The 16980-nt window shown below is 52.6% G+C and overlaps 2 long non-coding RNA genes across 3 annotated transcripts; both read right to left on the reverse strand.

Annotated features, from left to right (window-relative positions):
- Window positions 1-1676: 1676 nt before the first annotated feature.
- Window positions 1677-5725, reverse strand: LOC123581569. The gene is made up of 2 exons (XR_006703829.1): window positions 5394-5725; window positions 1677-3407 (listed from the first exon to the last, which is right to left on the reverse strand). It is a non-coding gene; the product is annotated as an uncharacterized LOC123581569 (long non-coding RNA).
- A 3137-nt stretch (window positions 5726-8862) lies between these two features.
- Window positions 8863-16058, reverse strand: LOC123581570. Of its 2 annotated transcripts, none has more exons than XR_006703831.1 (3): window positions 14127-16058; window positions 12405-12822; window positions 8863-8996 (listed from the first exon to the last, which is right to left on the reverse strand). It is a non-coding gene; the product is annotated as an uncharacterized LOC123581570 (long non-coding RNA). The 2 variants fall into 2 exon arrangements; XR_006703832.1 differs by having other exon boundaries at window positions 8863-9176.
- Window positions 16059-16980: the final 922 nt, after the last annotated feature.

A 16980-nucleotide genomic window follows, 5' to 3' on the forward strand; every position in this document is an offset into this window, starting at 1 on the left:
CACCAAGCTACAAGTTTTTTTTAATTATTGAGTCAATTCAATCTGGGTGTCCCTTCACAGAGATTCCAGATATTTATTCCAGCATCAGAGGCTTCTGGCCATGGCTGCCTTCCATCAGTTTCTCTTGACAACGCAGTGGCTGGGGTGCTTCCATGGACCACCCCCACCTTCCCCGGTTTCCCTCATTTCAATCAAGCATTCACCGCCCATGGACCTAAGGCTCTCATCTTTTATCAGTTCTTAACAGGCTTTACAGGGGCGCCTGGGTGGCTCAGTTTGTTGGGCATCTGACTCTTAGTTTCAGCCCAGGTCGTGATCTCACGGTTCATGGGATTGAGCCCCATGTCTGGCTCTTCGCTGACGGTGTGGAGCCTGCTTGGGATTTTCCCTCTCTCTCTCTTTGCTCCTCCCCAGCTTGTGCTCTGGCTCTCTCTCAAAATAAATAAATAAACTTAAAAAAAAAAATAGGCATGACATTTCTTCACCTCCTGAGTGAGGTGCTCCCAGCATGGGTTGGGAGTGCTCTGGGTGACATATGCTTCACCTCCCTTTGTCTTGTTTGGGGTGCTTCTTTAGATTCTGCTGCTTTCTTTCTTTTTTTTTCCAATTTTTTTAAATGTATATTTATTTTTGAGAGAGAGAGAGAGCGGGGTAAGGACAGAGAGAGAGGGGGACACAGAATCTGAAGCAGACTCCAGGCTCTGAGCTGTCAGCACAGAGCCCGATGCACAGGTAGAACTCATAAACTACAAGATCATGACCACAGCCAAAGTCAGATGCTCAACCCACTGAGCCACCCAGGTGCTCCTAGGTCCAGCCAGTTTCTTAAAGAAACCAATCTACTTTCCTGCCTGAATATCTCCAGATTCCCCCTCACAGCTATGGCAGATTAACTTGTTCCATAACAATCCTCCTTCCAAGACAATTACAAAAGCAAGACAAAAATTTTTCTATCTAAACATATTGGAAGCCCACTAAGGAAGCAAGGATTTCAGGAGCTAAAAGCCTGAAGAGAAAGGAAGCCAAGAGAGATGGTCCTCGCATTTGGCACCTTTTGGTGATTGACCCAAAAGCTCGGAGATTTCAAGGCTCTCAAAGACAAAGACCCTCGGAACGCCCAGCTTCCCGACAGAACCCCAGAAAGGCCAACATCCCAAGGACCAGAATGAACAAATTCCAACTGTATGTTAGTCACCAACAAACACACCTTAAAAACAAAGATGCAGAAAGTGGAGGGTAAGCCAAAAGAAAACAAATTCAAGCAAATACTAACCCAAAAAAAGATGGACCCACCACACGACTGTAAAACCAAGTAACTTTTCGGCTTTAAAGCAAACAAGCACTCTCAGGGAGGAGAGCAATTTCACTATGATGCCAAGGGTGGGTCCAGCAGGAAAAGATAAAAAGCTCAAAGATTGCGTGTCAGTCAGGATTCACGCAGAGGTGAGACACCACAGCAGAAAACGGAGCCAGGAAATGTTAATATAAAGAATTGCTGACGGGGCGCCTGGGGGGCTCGGTCGGTTGAGCCTCCGACTTCGGCTCAGGTCATGATCTTGCGGTTCGCGAGTTCGAGCCCCGCGTCGGGCTCTGTGCTGACGGCTCGGAGCCCGGAGCCTGCTTCGGATTCCGTGGCTCCCTCTCTCTCTGCCCCTCCCCTGCTCACGCTCTCTCTCAAAAATAAATAAAAGCATTTTTTTAATTAAAAAAAAAATTGCTGATAGAGCGAAAGGTGATTAGCTACTAAAAGGGATGGGCAGGTTGAACCCCAGGAGGCTGACGGATGAGCGGACGAGGTAGAACTTGGCCACTCAGAGGAAGGCCCGGCCCAGCTGAGGAGGCGTCCCTTGTAGCTGCCACGGGACAACCTGCCTCCACTGTGGTGACCAGCGAACTGGACCCACTCTCATTTCGGACATTCACCAAGAGGTCGGGTCTCCGTCATGGGCCCCGCACCACCTCCCCCCAAACACCAACGGTGAGGAGAACGAAGTTTGCTGGAAATTATTCAAGAATCCGTCAGAGAAGATAGGCCGTCTTTCCCTTTTAATCTTGTCTCATTTCCCTCGCGACCTTCCCCGAGACCCTAACAAAAACAGAAGCGCTTTGAGAGCCATTCTTCCACAAAGTCACTCCCTTTTTCTTTTTGTTACCCTTGGCCACCACCAACTTCCCCGGGCCTCCCTCGTCTAGCAGAGGACCACAGGGATTGTCCCCACAGCTTCTCAAAACGCGGACGGCCAAACGAAATAGATGCCTAATTTAGCAAGAGAGAACAGCCGGCTCCCGGCATCTTGGGCACCGTCGACAGCCGGAGCCAAGCAGGGGGGGAGGTCCGCCTTGGCCCGGCGACTCAGGAGCTCTGGATGCACACTGAGCAGCCTGGATTTGACCTTCATGTGTTAACAACGCTGGTATTTTTCCCTTCGGGGCTCAATTCTGTGCCGTGGCCTCTTCTGTTCAATTCTTCTCGGCTTCCACGCCACCTCGGAGGCCCTCCTGCCAGCTTAGATCCCACAGGGTCGCATGGACGGCTTGAGGACGGACAAGGGAAAGGCTCTAAAGATCCCCCTGTAAAGAAAATCATTTCATTATGTGCGAAGAGTGTTTCCCCAAAAGATCTGGTCCTGAAACGCTGTTTTGTTTTTCCACCAATCAACAACCCTCAAACAGAGCTGCTCTGGAAAGTCCTGTAGGCCATTCATTTACAGGAACTTCGCGGAGCAGTGTCCAGACCACTGAGCTTGACGGCCGGAAAACGTCACCTTCCGTCGCTGGCTCTGTGATCACGGACAAGCCACAAAACATCCTGATAAAGTCCACTTCGCAGAGGGGGAAATAACAATAAATATGCACTTCGTGGGTTTTTGTGGTGAGGTGTAGGGGATATACCGGCGATAAACATGGCCTGTAGATAGCAAAGGGCTATTCAAGTACCATTAAGTCAGTAGAGTTGTTATTAACCTAGCCCTTTGTAACCACGATCTTTATGCTTGTCATTTTGGCCTCAGTGGCTTCGAGGTGGCCCAAAGGAGCTGGAAGGCAGGTCAGTAAGCAATTAGGTTTGAAGAGGGTGGTACTGACCCCGGCGAACGGACCGAGGCCCCCCACCAGGAGACGGTCCCACTGTGCCTGTGGCTCTCAGCAGTGTCCAGTCTCTAGAGGGGCTCCCTTGGCCTCCAGCTGACGGGGCGGGGAGCTGAGACACACGTGTGTGTTTAAGCTCAGTGGAGGCCATGGACCTTGACACACGGGCGTGGAAGAGAAGCGTGCTCAGGACAGGGTCTCCCGTGCAGGTCAGATTTCAGCGCTGATTACAAAGGGGCCCTGGTGAGCGGACCTCGTCTCTGACGGCAAACTAGCCAGTTCTCGTTCCATTCAACACTGAGCTTGGGGTCCACAGAGATCTGTGGATGATGGAGTCAAAGAGCCACACACAGTGAGGCCAGGAGACCAACCGAACAACGGAGAAGAAGGGTCTCAGAGCCTCAGAGAGGGCCCCACAACCTCTAATTCACCCATTCGCCCCCGCCCCCCGCCCGACCGACTGCTGGGTGCATTTATTTGCTTCTGTTGTGGATTAGCTGGGGAGCCCTTTGAGGCAAGGGGTGCGTCTTGTTCACACCTGCATTCCAGCACCCACTGACTCAGCAAGCAATCACACATAGGAAGGAAGGAAGGAAGGAAGGAAGGAAGGAAGGAAGGAAGGGAAGGAGGGAAGGGAAGGAAGGGAGAGAAGGAGGAAGGGAGAGAGGGAGGGAGGGAGGGAAGGGAAGGAAGGGAGGGAGGGGTGAGAGAGGAAGGAAGGAGGGAAGGAAGAAAGGAAGGGAAGGAAGGAAGGGAGGAAGGGGTGAGGGATGGAAGGAAGGAAGGAAGGGAAGGAAGGGAGGGAGGGAGGGACGGAGAGAGGGATGGAGGGAGGGAGGGAGGGAAGGAAGGAAGGGAGGAAAGGAGGGATGGAGGGGAGGGAGGAAGGGAGGGAAGGAAGGGAGGGAGGGATGGAGGAAGGGAGGGAGGGAAGGGAGGAAGGAAGGGAGGGAGGGAGGAAGGGAGGGAGGGAGGAAGGGAAGGAAGGAAGGAAGTGGTGAGGGAGGGAGGGAAGGAAGGAAGGGAAGGAAGGAAGGAAGTGGTGAGGGAGGGAGGGAAGGAAGGAAGGAAGGAAGGAAGGAAGGAAGGGAGGGAGGGGGGAGGGAGGGAAGGGAAGGAAGGGAAGGAGGGATGGAGGGGTGAGGAAGGGAGGGAAAGAAGGGAGGGAAGGGTGAGGGAGGGAGGGAAGGGAGGGAGGGAGAGAGGGAGAGGTGAGGGAGGGGTGAGGGAGGGAAGGGAGGAAGGGAGGGGTGAGGGAGGGAGGGAAGAAGGGAGGAAGGAAGAGAGGTAGGGGTGAGGAAGGGAGGGAGGAAGGAAGGAAGGGAGGAAGGAAGGGAGGGGAGGGAGGGAGGGAGGGAAGGAAGGGAGGAAGGAAGGAAGGGAGAAAGGAAGGAAGGGAGGAAAGGAGGGAAGGAAAGGAAGGGGGAAGGAAGGAAGGGAGGAAAGGAGAGAAGAAAGGGAGGGAGGGAAGGAAGGGAAGGAGGAAGGGAGGGAGGGAGGGAAGGAAGGGAGGGAGGAAGGAAGGAAGGAAGGGAGGAAGGGAGGAAGGGAGGGAGGAAGGGAGGAGTGAGGGAGGAAAGGAAGGAGGGAAGGGAAGAAGGGAGGAAGGGAGGAGGGAAGGAAGGAAGGCACCACTGTCCTCCACGACTCGGATGAAGCCATTGCCATGGCACATCCTCACGTCTCTCTCTTCCTCTCCCTCTTGAGAAGGGATGTGCGCTTTTGTCGCACAGAGGAGGGGCTTGCCTGAGGGTTCTGCGCACAGGGAAAGATTCCTTCTCTTCTCCGATAACCCACAACCAAGACCTAGAGACTAGACACGCGGTTCAGCGCACCCATCCCCCACACCCCCAGATGCTAGCGAGCGTTCCCAAGGTACGACGTCTGATGCTCAAATGTCCCTGCCATTTTTCCATGGTGCCTGCCCTGATCTGGCCACACCAGGCCCCAAAAGCCAGACAGGAAATGGCGTGTGACTGCAGACGCTTGGTTTCTATATGTCACTCGTCAAGCATTCCCAAATGAGATTTCTTCTACCCCAGGCTTCTAGCAACTTCTGTATTCTGATGCTGTGACCTCTTGGGGTCGTGCCGATCCTGGAGGAACTTCCCCTCCCCTCCTAGGGTTGGCAGATTCTAGAGACAGTCCCACAACTCTCTAGTGAGCCTGACTTTCAAATGCAAACCAACCAACCCAGAACCCACAGCCCCCAACCACCTCTATTATTTCCAGTGCAAACCAAACAAATCAGAAACCCCCCCCCCAGCCCCCCACCTCGAAGCAGGAAACAGGAGAGGAAAACTCACCACGTCATAGCAGGGTCTCTGCTCACGGCCCAGCCAGGCCAATGCTGGGTCTTGTACAGCTGTTTGTACCCATAGCCAGACTAACATGTTCATGATCTAATCAGATTTCCCTCTTCCCCAAAGAGAGGGAAATATCAGTAAGTTATAAAGGAGCAGAGCTAGGGGCAAGGGCTTTCTGGTCAACCTCTGTCCCTTTGAAGTCCTGGATTCGTTCTGCGGATATATTTTTGTTCACGTTCATTTACTTTTGGGGAGGGGAGGGGCAGAGAGAGAGGGAGACAAGAGGATCCGAAGCAGGCTCTGTGCTGACAACGAAGAGCCTGATGCGGGACTCGAACTCACCGACCGCGAGATCGTGACCTGAGCCGAAGTCGGACACTTCACCGACTGAGCCACCCAGGCGCCCCTCGTTCTGTGGACATTTACTGCGCACCCTTGGCTGGGCGCTGGGGGCATGGGAACGAACCGGATGCGTTCCTTTAGCACAAGGAGAGTACAGTCGAGTGAGGGATCAGGCGTGCGAACAGAAAGGCCAATCGGAGTTACAGACGCTAAAAGAGAAGTCCGTGGGGACACCAAGTCGGAGCTGTCGTTTCCGCTGGAAGAGCTCATGGTCCACGAGAGGCCGCCGGAAAGGCTCCGAGGGCGGCGTAACAATGACTCCTGTATGTATAGCATATTCTGCAGACTCCAAAGGCACGTTCACACTCTTCACTGCGTCTGCTGGTCTTCTCGGCGTGGCCACGGTCGGGAGTGTGATCCCCACGTTAGTTTGCGGATGAGGAAGAAGCAGCCCAACCTTACGGAGTCTCACCAAGCGTTTCACAGGTAGTTCTGTCTCCTCTGATCCCCACGACAACCCAAGGAAACGGGAACCGTGGTCCTTCTCGTATCACAGACGAAGAAACAGAGAGAGGGGCAGCGCGACGGCCCAGCGAAGCACTGGAGAGCGAGACTTCACCTCCGCAGTGTGAGGCCAGGCCCCACGTCCTGGAGGAGTCCTCGGGGCTGCCTCTCGGGAGGGCTTCGCTCCATGTGAGGAGGCTGGAAGGAGGCAAATCCTGCAGGAAAATCCCGGCGCTCATTCTCGAAGCCCAGTGCTGTGTCCACTCCTCCCGGAGACAGAACAGTTCGCGAGTACGGAAAACCTAGAAACAAAAGGAGGGAGACAGAAGGGAGGGAGCCCACTTACCTTTGCTGGGTGCCTGTTTCTGTCCCAGGCACCCTACAGGGCAGTGACAGACACCATCTCGTTTCCTCTTTAGTACATCCCGGAAGGCTGCAGCCCTGATTTTTCTCATTGGTGCACAGGAAGAGACCTAGTTTGAGAGGACCAGCGGGCAGCTCAGGTCTTAACCCTAGAGGTAGCTCCCGGTGACTGAGCCCGGGCCTGCTGACCCCGGTGAGCAGGTTCTGGCTCATTCCACTGGGAGCCCAGGGGGAACCACTGCCAGGGCCCGGGTGGGCAGACGTGGCCTTCAGAAGGGCCTGCCCTGGGCCCGGCACTAGGATGCTCAGATGAAGAAGCCTGGCGTCCACCCTGGAGGAGTCGCGGCATGCAGGATCTTGCCACCATCTGCGGGCAGGGAAGGACACACAGGTGGGAAGGGGTCCTTGCCCGTCCCTTCAGCATTCTGCGATCCCCCCAGCCCTTCCCTTGAAGCCAGAAACAGGAGGGGAAACATCAGGGCACCATAGCCCGGCTCACGTTCCGGCAAGGAGCGTGTTCCCCTGCACGGCCAGAGGTGAGTTCGGGGAGAGGCCGGGTTACGCCGGCACCAGGCAGAGGGCACAGGCTGCCCTGCGGATTCCTGGGCGGTGTGGACGCCCCAGATGCTCGCTCTGCGCGCTCCAGGCTGCGCACCCACGCAGGGCTGTGGACATTCATTGACTCCTCTGGGCCTCCCAGGCCCAGAAGCCTCTGCATTTCCCCTTCTCTGTTTTGGTTTTTGGTTTTTTTTTTTTTTTTAACATTTATTTATTTTTGAGAGAGAGACAAAGTGCGAGCTGGGGAAGTGCAGAGAGCGAGAAAGAGAGGGAGACAGAACCGGAAGCGGGCTCCAGGTTCCTAGCTGTCAGCACAGAGCCCGAGGCGGGGCTCGAACCCGCGCACCACGGTGAGCTCACGACCTGAGCCGCGTAACCGAGGGAACCGCCCAGGCGCCCCTCCCCTTCTCGGTTTCGCCGCAGGCCCGGGAAACTGCCCGTGTATTTCGTATGCTGAGTGGGAGAAAGCAGAACTGTGTCGTCCGCGGGGGGACTCTCCGCTCGCAACGCGTCACGTGCACGTGGTCCCAATACGCGAAACAAGACGCGGAGGCTGGGGGGCGGCCCCGCGAAGTGGCGGAGGAAGGAAGGAGGCTCCAGGGAGGGTGCGGGTTCTTTGCGCCGGACTCCCACCCAGAACGCCGTTGCCACCAACCTCGACAGAAGGAGCGCGGCCGCGCAGCCAGTGGCGCGGGGACACGCTCGCCACGGCACAGACCACCCCCACGCTTCGCCACGCGCGTCTCGAGAAAGCAGGGGCTTGGGCTGCACACGTTTCGACCCCTTTGCAAGAACCCAGGAGTCAGCCAGGCCACAAAGAGATTTAGGAGAGGAGCCCAAAGGCTAACAGATTTTTCACTGGGGACACGCAGTTCTCCAGGCGGACGCATTAGTTAGTTCAAGGGCAAGCGAGGGCGGCTGGGGTACGGCGGAGCTTGGCGGGGACGCTGGGTTGCCACTTTCAGAGTGTTTCTGCGGTGGGCACCTCACCCTGGCCTGTGCCGCCAAGGAAGATAAGCTTGGTCTAGCCTCCATTCTGGAAGGAGCGCGGCTAGACTGCCCTCCACCCTGGAAGCCTGGACATCGCCCCAGGGGGCGCACCCGCATTCAGATGGCTTCTGATGGGCTCCTTCAGTAGCTCGAAAAGTCCATGATTGACTCGGGATGTTACTGCAGGAAGAACCTCCATGAAGCCCGACTCTGAGACTTTGCCGGAGACCTCACCTACCGTCACCAGAGGCCCTTTTTTAATCAGCTGTACAAAACAGGTTGAAAACTTGTGCTAAGTTAATGGGGCCGGTAATTGGTGAGCAGGAGTCCATTTGGGTTAGATTTACTAAATAGTTCATTTTAGTGTCACGACAGACAACCCAGTTGGCAGTCAATACAGAGAAGGCTTCGTTTATTACCTCCGGTCACCCCTGACTGGAGTCACATCGGGGCATCTGAGACCGTGGGCCGTCTTCGACTGGCTTTCCTCGCTTGACCTGTGTGTCACCCCTAGTTCTATGGCCCCGCGCAGTCAGTCACTCCCCACCTGGTCTCCATCCCTCCGGCCCTGCCTGGTGACAAGATCGGTCTAGACACTGATTACCCAAGATAGTCAGAACTGCTCTGAACGGCTCTGACCAACTTTGTCCAGAGCCACACGGAGGCCTCCTGCTTAGCTCTTCACAGCTATCTGATGCGACAGAGTGTTTCTGGGAGGCAGAGAAGGCCCACGGTAGACAGAGTACAAGTTGTGGAGGCATAAAGACAGGGTTCGACTCCAGCCCTCCCCCTTCCTGAGCGACCTTGGACAACTCATTTAGTTGTCTTGGACGTCAGGCTCTTCATCTGTAAAAGAACAATCCACCGGGTGACGGAGGAAACTGAGTGAGACAGCATGAAAAACATATAAATCTCCACCAAGAAAAAGGACAAGGCAGCAATGTGGCGTTGCTGAAGGTAAAAGGGTCCCCTGGTTCCAGCCGACTGTGCTCAATCCTTGCAGGAAGCTGGGTCCAGAACTTCATTCTGAGTTCAAAGAGGTCAGGAAACTGAAATCAGATTAATAGAAATTATTGGAAGAGGGGCGCCTGGGGGGCTCAGTCGGTTAAGCGTCCGACTTTGGCTCAGGTCGTGATCTCACAGTTTGTGGGTTCGAGCCCCGCATCGGGCTCTGTGCCGACAGCTCGGAGCCTGGAGCCTGCTTCGAATTTTGTGTCTGCCTCTCTCTCTGCCCCTTTGTCCCTCTGTCTCTCAAAAATGAATAAATGTTCAAAAAAATTCTTTTAATAAATTTTTTGAAGAAGAAGAGAGTATTATGCCTTCCTTTAAGAAGCTCTCTTAACCCAGTCGTCGTTGGCTTCAAAGCCAAACTCACATGGATGAAACTAGAAGCCAAAGGTACGATCTGCCTGATACAAAAGCAGACCAGATGGGGAGCCAGGAGGGAGGAAGGGAAGTCTGGATTTGAAGCCAGGGTAGGGGGCTATGATGGGAGTTTCTACTCAAGGTAGCCAAAGTGGAAAAATATCAGAAGGTGAGTACGACCCCAATTCCTTGGCCAAGAAAAACAGTAATGCTTCCTTTCACTGAATGCCTAATACACGCTGAGAGCTCGTTGGGTTTTCTCATCGCCACGAAACTATTTTACGGATCATAAAACGGAGACCCCAAGAGTTAAATCCCTTGACAGAGGTCAAACAACTAGTACATGGCAAGACCAGGATTCAAACTCAGATCTGTCGGGCCCTCCCTGTTGTGATAGAGAACCGTGAGGCTCACGTACAAGGAAATCTCGGAGACCGAGAGAGCGGAAACTAGGAAGCAAAGTCAAGGGCCAAGTTGGAGAAAAAAATCTAATGGAGCGTAAGCAAGGGGAGAAAGAGGCTAAGAGGGAGGCCTCTACCCGGTAGCACTCAAGTGTCTGGGGTTGTGACTCTCCTGGCCACCTGGATGGGACAGACTGTTTGAAAGCTTCGGTAGCTGTTGGGGAGATATTAAAGTATCAAAGAAGCATTCAGTGAATACCCAAGAAATCAGGGAAGAAATCCTGGAGGGGCCTCGGGTGGCCCCCGGCTCGCTCTCTTCAATGTTTTAAGACCTCCACGCTCCTCCAAGCATTCACCAGGCCACCCAGGGCCGTTTCATCTTCTCGTACGTTCCACTTACAACACGTCCTTTTTGCAAACAAGCACAGTAACAAGAGAACATTTTTCACCTCCTAGTGGAAGTTGCCTCTTTTTGCCGACTTTATTGATCCTCTCGATGTCCTGTAGGATTTGGTGGAAATGCAGGCAGCAAGGAACATTGGAACACCTTGTTTAGGCATAAACGAGGCATCATTTTGATTCGTAACTATGTAGTGAGCATTTTCCATAAGCCCAGCACTGCACCAGGTACCAAGGATAAGGAGCAAAACGCAGGTCACTGATTTCAAGGAACTCAAGAGCTGGTGGGCAAGACAGCGGGAGAGACGACACTGAAACTCAGAGCAGTAAGTTTTCCGCTTCAGGGAAACACGAGACACTACTCACCAGGAGCCAAAGAATGTGGCGTCAGTTTACCCACTAAGTCTATTTCTGGAAATTGACGCTTAATACATAAATATGCTCGCTGAGGCACGACTTCTAATAATCGAAAGCAATATATATGCCCAATAATTTGAACCATTAAGTAATTTATAATGCATCCATTCAATAAAGACTTCTGCTTCTATTTAAAAAAAAAATGGTGCTATAAGTTTTTTTTTTTTTATACCAGGAGGAAATGCCTGCATTGTTACGTTAAATTAAAAATTAGTGGGGCGCCTGGGTGGCTCCGTCGGTTGAGCGTCCAACTTCGGCTCAGGTCATGATCTCACGGTTTGTGAGTTTGAGCCCCGCGTCGGGCTCTGTGCTGACAGCTCGGAGCCTGGAGCCTGTTTCGGATTCTGTGTCTCCTTCTCTCTCTGGCCCTCCCCCGTTCATGCTCTGTCTCTCTCTGTCTCAAAAATAAATAAACGTTAAAAAAAAAAGTAGTTACGCTCTGCTTAGAACATAGAAAAGAAACCTAGAAGACCTTATCCAGCTGAGTACTGATACATGTAAAGCAAGCAAAAAACCTAGTTTATGTGCCAGTTACTGTGATGTGAATACTCCCACCGTGACTGATTTCAAGCTGCCAATGGGACGTCACTATGCGGTGACATATATTCCCCACTGAAATGGGGAATAAACGCCTTCATTTAGCTCCTGCGAGCGGGCACCAGCCAGCATCAGCACCTCCGGCAATAACCTCAAGATGCTGACATCGTTTAGAGGACGTGATTCTGGGCAAGGTTAGTTTTTATCTATACTTTCCAAATATTCTCTACTGCAGTGAAGGAAAAGAACAGCATATTTGGAAAGCTCTTTTCTCCGGGGGAATAGCCTCCTAGCAAGCGTGGCCATTCACTACGGGTCCTATTTGAGGGACCTGCCTGGCACACGGTACTAAATGATTCCTGTTATTTATTTGGTCTCCCATTTTGCTCACTGAACAATGTCAGGAGCCGGAGTGCGCCAGGGAACACAGCCCTTTCTTTGTCCTGACACAATTCACCCAGCAACGTCGGAGAGACAGAGGCAGGCAGTGCCCTGTGAGCTAAGCCAGGAGAAGGAAGTCATCACAAAACCATGCTACAGCCAGCTGGGACCCTGGCCCACAGTCAGCCATGCCACGGACACAAAACCTTTTTCTGGAGCCCTGCGGGTTTTTAACGAAACTGGAATGCAGCGTTAACCACCAAGAAGCATGATATCAAATAGGTGGACCCTGAGGCTGGTCATCTATCCTCGGTTTTCTCATCTACGAAATGGGGACATCAGGACCGGAAAAGGGATTCATGATCAGTGGGAAGCTGGTGGTCTCACAGACGGCCCCAGAGGCTTCAGGACGGCAGGGGCACACACGTTTCCTATCTGCCACCGCAGGCAACCACACGCTTACGTTTTTGCAAAAACCCCACACAATTTTGCCCTAAATTCACAGCTATCACATAGCGAGGAAAAAAAAAATGAATTTTTTTTTTAGAAAGTCGGATTTCTTTCACATCCAGACCTGCAGCTCAGGCCGCAGGGCCTGATTTCAGAGAAGCAGCAACACACAGCTTCCGTCCCCCCATCCTAATGGCAGTTTCCACCCATCCCCTTCCCGCCAAGAGACCGGGTTTCATTGGAAGAGGTGACAAATTGCTAAGTGCGATTCCGTGCAGCTCGCACGCAAAAAAAAAATACGTACCTTGATTGAATTCACAGAAATTGCACTCCGCTTGCAAGGAAAGTGCTAATCTCTCAGAGCACCAAGTGGAAATAGATAACCAGGACCAAGAGCTTCAGATCCTCGAAAGAACCCGCAGTCCAAGCTTTCCCTTCCTCACCGAGGAGAGATGTGCTCATCAGCACTTCTGGCACCAAAGGAGAGAAAACTGCTTGCTCTGGAGCAGAATGAGGCACAGAGACTCTCCAGCTCTCTGCAAAGGCCAGACGGCAGCAATCATGTACTCCCTCTGGAGCCACGACAACCAGCCTTCAGGGGCTCTTTTCTTCCACTCTGACCAGAATTGGGGCAGCAGACCGATTTCAGTTTGGGATTTCATTTTAAACGCGTTCCTCCATATTAGCCATGTTTTTTTTTTCTATCCAGGGATCGGAAGGAACTGGAGATTAAAAAAAAAAAAAAAAAAGAACAAAGATCAAAAGCAAACAAGCTTTGATGATTGATTTTGTGCATCAACTTGGCTAGATTATTGTGTCCAGTTGTTTGATCAGACCCTAGTCTAGGTGTTGCAGTTTGGGTTGAGATTAACACTGACGGCAGTAAACTCTGAGTAAAGCAGCTCACCCTCCATAGGGCGGGTGGGCCTCGTCTAATCAGTTGAAGACATTTAGAGCAAAGCCCTGTATCTCAAGAGAAGGAATTCAGCTTCCAAAATGCAACACAGAAATTCAGTCTGTTTTCCAGCCTTCAGACTCAAGACTGCAACATCCCCTTTAACCTGGATCTCCAAAATACCACTTGCCCTATAATAGATTTGGGACTTGCCAGCCCCCACAATCGATACATGAATGAATTCCTTAAAATCTTGACAGATAGATGATAGATGGATGGATGGATAGATGATAGATGGGTGGATAGATAGATAGATAGACAGATAGATAGATAGAGTCTGTCTCTATGTATAACTTTAGATATATAGATTCTGTTGTTCTATTGGTTCTGTTTCCCTGGAAAAGCCTAATGAATACATCAGCAAACACCCCTCTATTGTCAAAAACGAGCAGTCCCGTGGGGCAGACGATTTGCCAGGAGACCTAGGGAGGGTCCCAGTGCGGGCGGGAGCCGCTGGGACCACAGATATGGCCCCTGCTGGGAGCTCTCCCATGATTACCTCGTGTGATTAGCTCACGTAAAGGCACCCGGCAGGTCTGAGGCCTGGTCTATGGGGCTAAACTGCACCCCCCAACGCCAGACTCCTCACCCCCACCTCCCCAGCAGCCAGGAAGTGTCGGCTAGAAGCCTTATTCTCACAGTGAGGATGGATAGGAGGCACAAGGCACCCGCCCCGGGTTCCACTGTTCAGGGAGAAGAGCCGACTTTGCGGGCCATGCCCCGCGGTGTTGCAAAGCCGCTCCGAGACCCTGCGCCAGACTGAGCGAGGCGAAGGGGACAGAGTGAGAGGGAAGGGTCAGTGACAAGGCGTGCACCAGAGCAGCGGTCGTACGCAAAAGCGTCACTTCCACAGCTTAGAAAAAGAAAAACAGATTCCAAAGCTCTGAAGGAATGTTCTGCTCAGAAAGTACAGGATGGGGCCCGGAAAAGGACTTCCAACATACCCCCAGGTGATTCTAATACAGACGCCGCATGGCTCACCAAGGGCGGCCACTTGGTTGGCCAGGCCAGTGGCAGTGGCTAGTTAGTTGATAGCCCCCGGAGAAGGGAATGCCCCTCCCCCCATCTCACCTGCACTTTGGTCCAGGCAGCGGGAGCAGAGCGGAGCCCAGGCGGAGGATGGTCATGGGCCATCCGATCTCTGGCCATCCCGCCTTCCAGCTCTTTCTGTCCCATCCCGGTGGAAGAAGCAGTCTTCTGGGACAGGGACGGAAGACCGCGTCCCTGTAGCTCCTCTGGGAGGCGTCGACTCAGCTCGAAGCTTTGGGGAGGGAAAAACCCAATTCCAGCCAGGGCCGTGAGTCAAAGGTTAATTTGAGGTAGAATCTCACTGAGCTGACATTCATTTTCCCTCCTCCATTAGCAGAATGGTGATCAAGAAAATGTCATCAGCCAACGTGAGGGGCTAGAGAAGGGCGACGCTCAGATTCATGTTCCACCTTGATGTCTGAGCACAGGGACTGCAAGTGACTCCCTCAGGGCCGTAACCTTCTCCGTGGTGGCCCTTGTCCAGCTCCCTCCTCCCGTTCAAGGTCAGTGCCTCACTCTTCCTTCATTTCCATGGTAATGAGCCGCCTCCCAAGCAGCTCACTCCCTTTCCTGACTCTCCAGCCCCTCCTCCGCCGCCCCTGCGGACTTGCCTCCGGCCTGCAGAGGCTAACTGTTCCAGAAGCATTACCCAGCCGTCTTAATTACTCCTTCCTTTCTCCTCAGTGACCTGACCGGAGGCGGAAACACCACCCCATACTTCTCCATCCGTCATGTTAACTACCCCGCAGTTGCTCGTAAGTGTCCTCCGTTCTGTTCATCACTGGAGTACCCAGCGCTTCCCGAACAGCACATAAACCCAGCCACGCTCGGGACTGAAGCATTCTGCTGTATAACCTTGATCTATAACGAGCATGCTAAAAATTACAGAAGGCCAGAGCTGGGGGTTAGAACCAAGCTTTGGGCGATTAGGGGATGATTTTATGCACCTTAGCTTTTCTAAAGAAAACTCTAAAGAGACTGCACCCCCCTCCACCGCCCCCCCCCCCACCGGCTTCATAGGCATCAGGGAGGAGGGGAGAGGGAGCCGGGTCAAGGGAGTCCCCATAACTCTGCCCTTGGTGGCAAGGAGTCACCACAGGCAGTGGGAAAGCTTGCAAGAGGCGGTGGGGTTGGGTCCAGAGGAAATTAGCGTCTCGGGGTTTCCTCCTGTAGTGAAGCCAAACTCCGTGAGTTAAGAAGGTCTACAACATTCTTCCTTCCCCCGGCAGCCAAGTTACTGGGTGTCTCCAGAGCCGTGAGGCACGGGACAGGCGGTCATGACAGAGCGCATGGGGAGACGGGTCTGATGAAGCAGCTCCTAGACCCAAACGTGTATAGACACGCCGGCCTCTGTCACAGCCCAAAGCTGAACACGGCGTGTGCGATACCTTTGTCTCAATGCCCGCGGTGAAGCCCACCCCCTGGAGGCACCTGCCGGCGTAGCCCCTCCCACATTGGCTCCGCGCTAGTCATGTGACCTGCTTTGGCCAACAGGGTGACAGCAAGCGTGCCCAGCAGAGATGCTCCTCAGGGGCAGCCGTCATGGGATGCTGCCACCGGGATGCAAAAACGCTGGGCCACCCTCCTGGAGAGGCCCCACGGAGAACAACTGGGACCCGTTGGCTGACAGGCCTAACCCACGGCCAGAAATGGGAGTGAGGTCACCTTGAATCATCTCTTGCCAGTACAGCAGCCAAATGACATGAGTGGCCCCAGACCAAAGAAGCTAGCCAAGGCCAAATTGCACAGCGGAGAAAATAAATTATCGTCGCTCAGAGCTACTGGGTTTGAATATCGTTACGCAGCAACAGATAACTGTTAACGTTACACTTCTCACTAAAAGGGCCTGCAACACTTCAGAGAAATAACACTTTATAAAATCCAACAGCTATGCCTGATACAAAACTCATCATGAGCCAGCAATAAAGGACCTTCACAACCTGATAGAGTATCTTCCAAATGCTCACAGCAAACATAAAAATGATGGTGAGATCGGAGAGGCAGCGCCATTAACGTAGAAGCCCAGGTCTGCTATCACTGCTTGTACTCAGCAAGGTTTTAGAAGTCTTGGATGATCCAGTGTGCAAGAAAAAGCAAAGGCATAAGGATTGAACATAAAAGGGGGGGGGGGGGGAATAACCTATTTACGCACAATGTGATTGTCTGGGGTTGGCTGAAAAACGCCTTGCCCCCAAGATGCCCATGTCCTAATCTCCAGAACCTATGCATACAAACTTTTATGGCCAAAGGGATTTTGTCAGTGTCCTTAATTCAAGGATTTTGAGGTGGGAACATTATTCTGAATTAGCTAGATGGACCCAGGGTATTCACAAAGCTCCTTATAAGAGGGAGGCGGGTACAGAAATAACAGATCTATAAAAGAGCAGAGAAAAATCCAACAAAAGATGTACACGACGTTTACTTAAAAAGCCATAGAATATTTTTGAATGATACGTAAGAAGACTTTTATAAGCAGAGAAATATGCCATGCTTATTACAAAGATCATCATCATAAAAAAAAAGCCATTTCCCCCCAAATTGATCTATGCAATGACCACATGAATCCCCACAAGGCATTTTTGTGGAATTCGACAAACCGATCCTAAACTCCAAAAGAGAGTGGGCAGGAAAGGGGTTAACTCAGCAGGCCGGGGTTGCTCAAATCCTTCACATCCCAGAGGAAGGCTTGTCCACAGGTCAGCTGCTCCAGAAAACACCGTATGCGTCCTTGGAATATTCTGCCTGATAAGACTGTATGTGTCTGCCTGAGGCCTTGGAGATCTCCAACACAAAGAGCAAAAGCACTGTTGTAGAGCTGAGCCCATCGTGAAGAAGATGAAGGCAGGGGCAGTGCAGATTACCTTTATGAGTTCGAGACTGGCTATAAAACTCTAGC

This window comes from Leopardus geoffroyi, chromosome A3, assembly GCF_018350155.1.
Source record: "Leopardus geoffroyi isolate Oge1 chromosome A3, O.geoffroyi_Oge1_pat1.0, whole genome shotgun sequence".
NCBI classification, from domain to species: Eukaryota; Metazoa; Chordata; class Mammalia; order Carnivora; family Felidae; genus Leopardus; species Leopardus geoffroyi.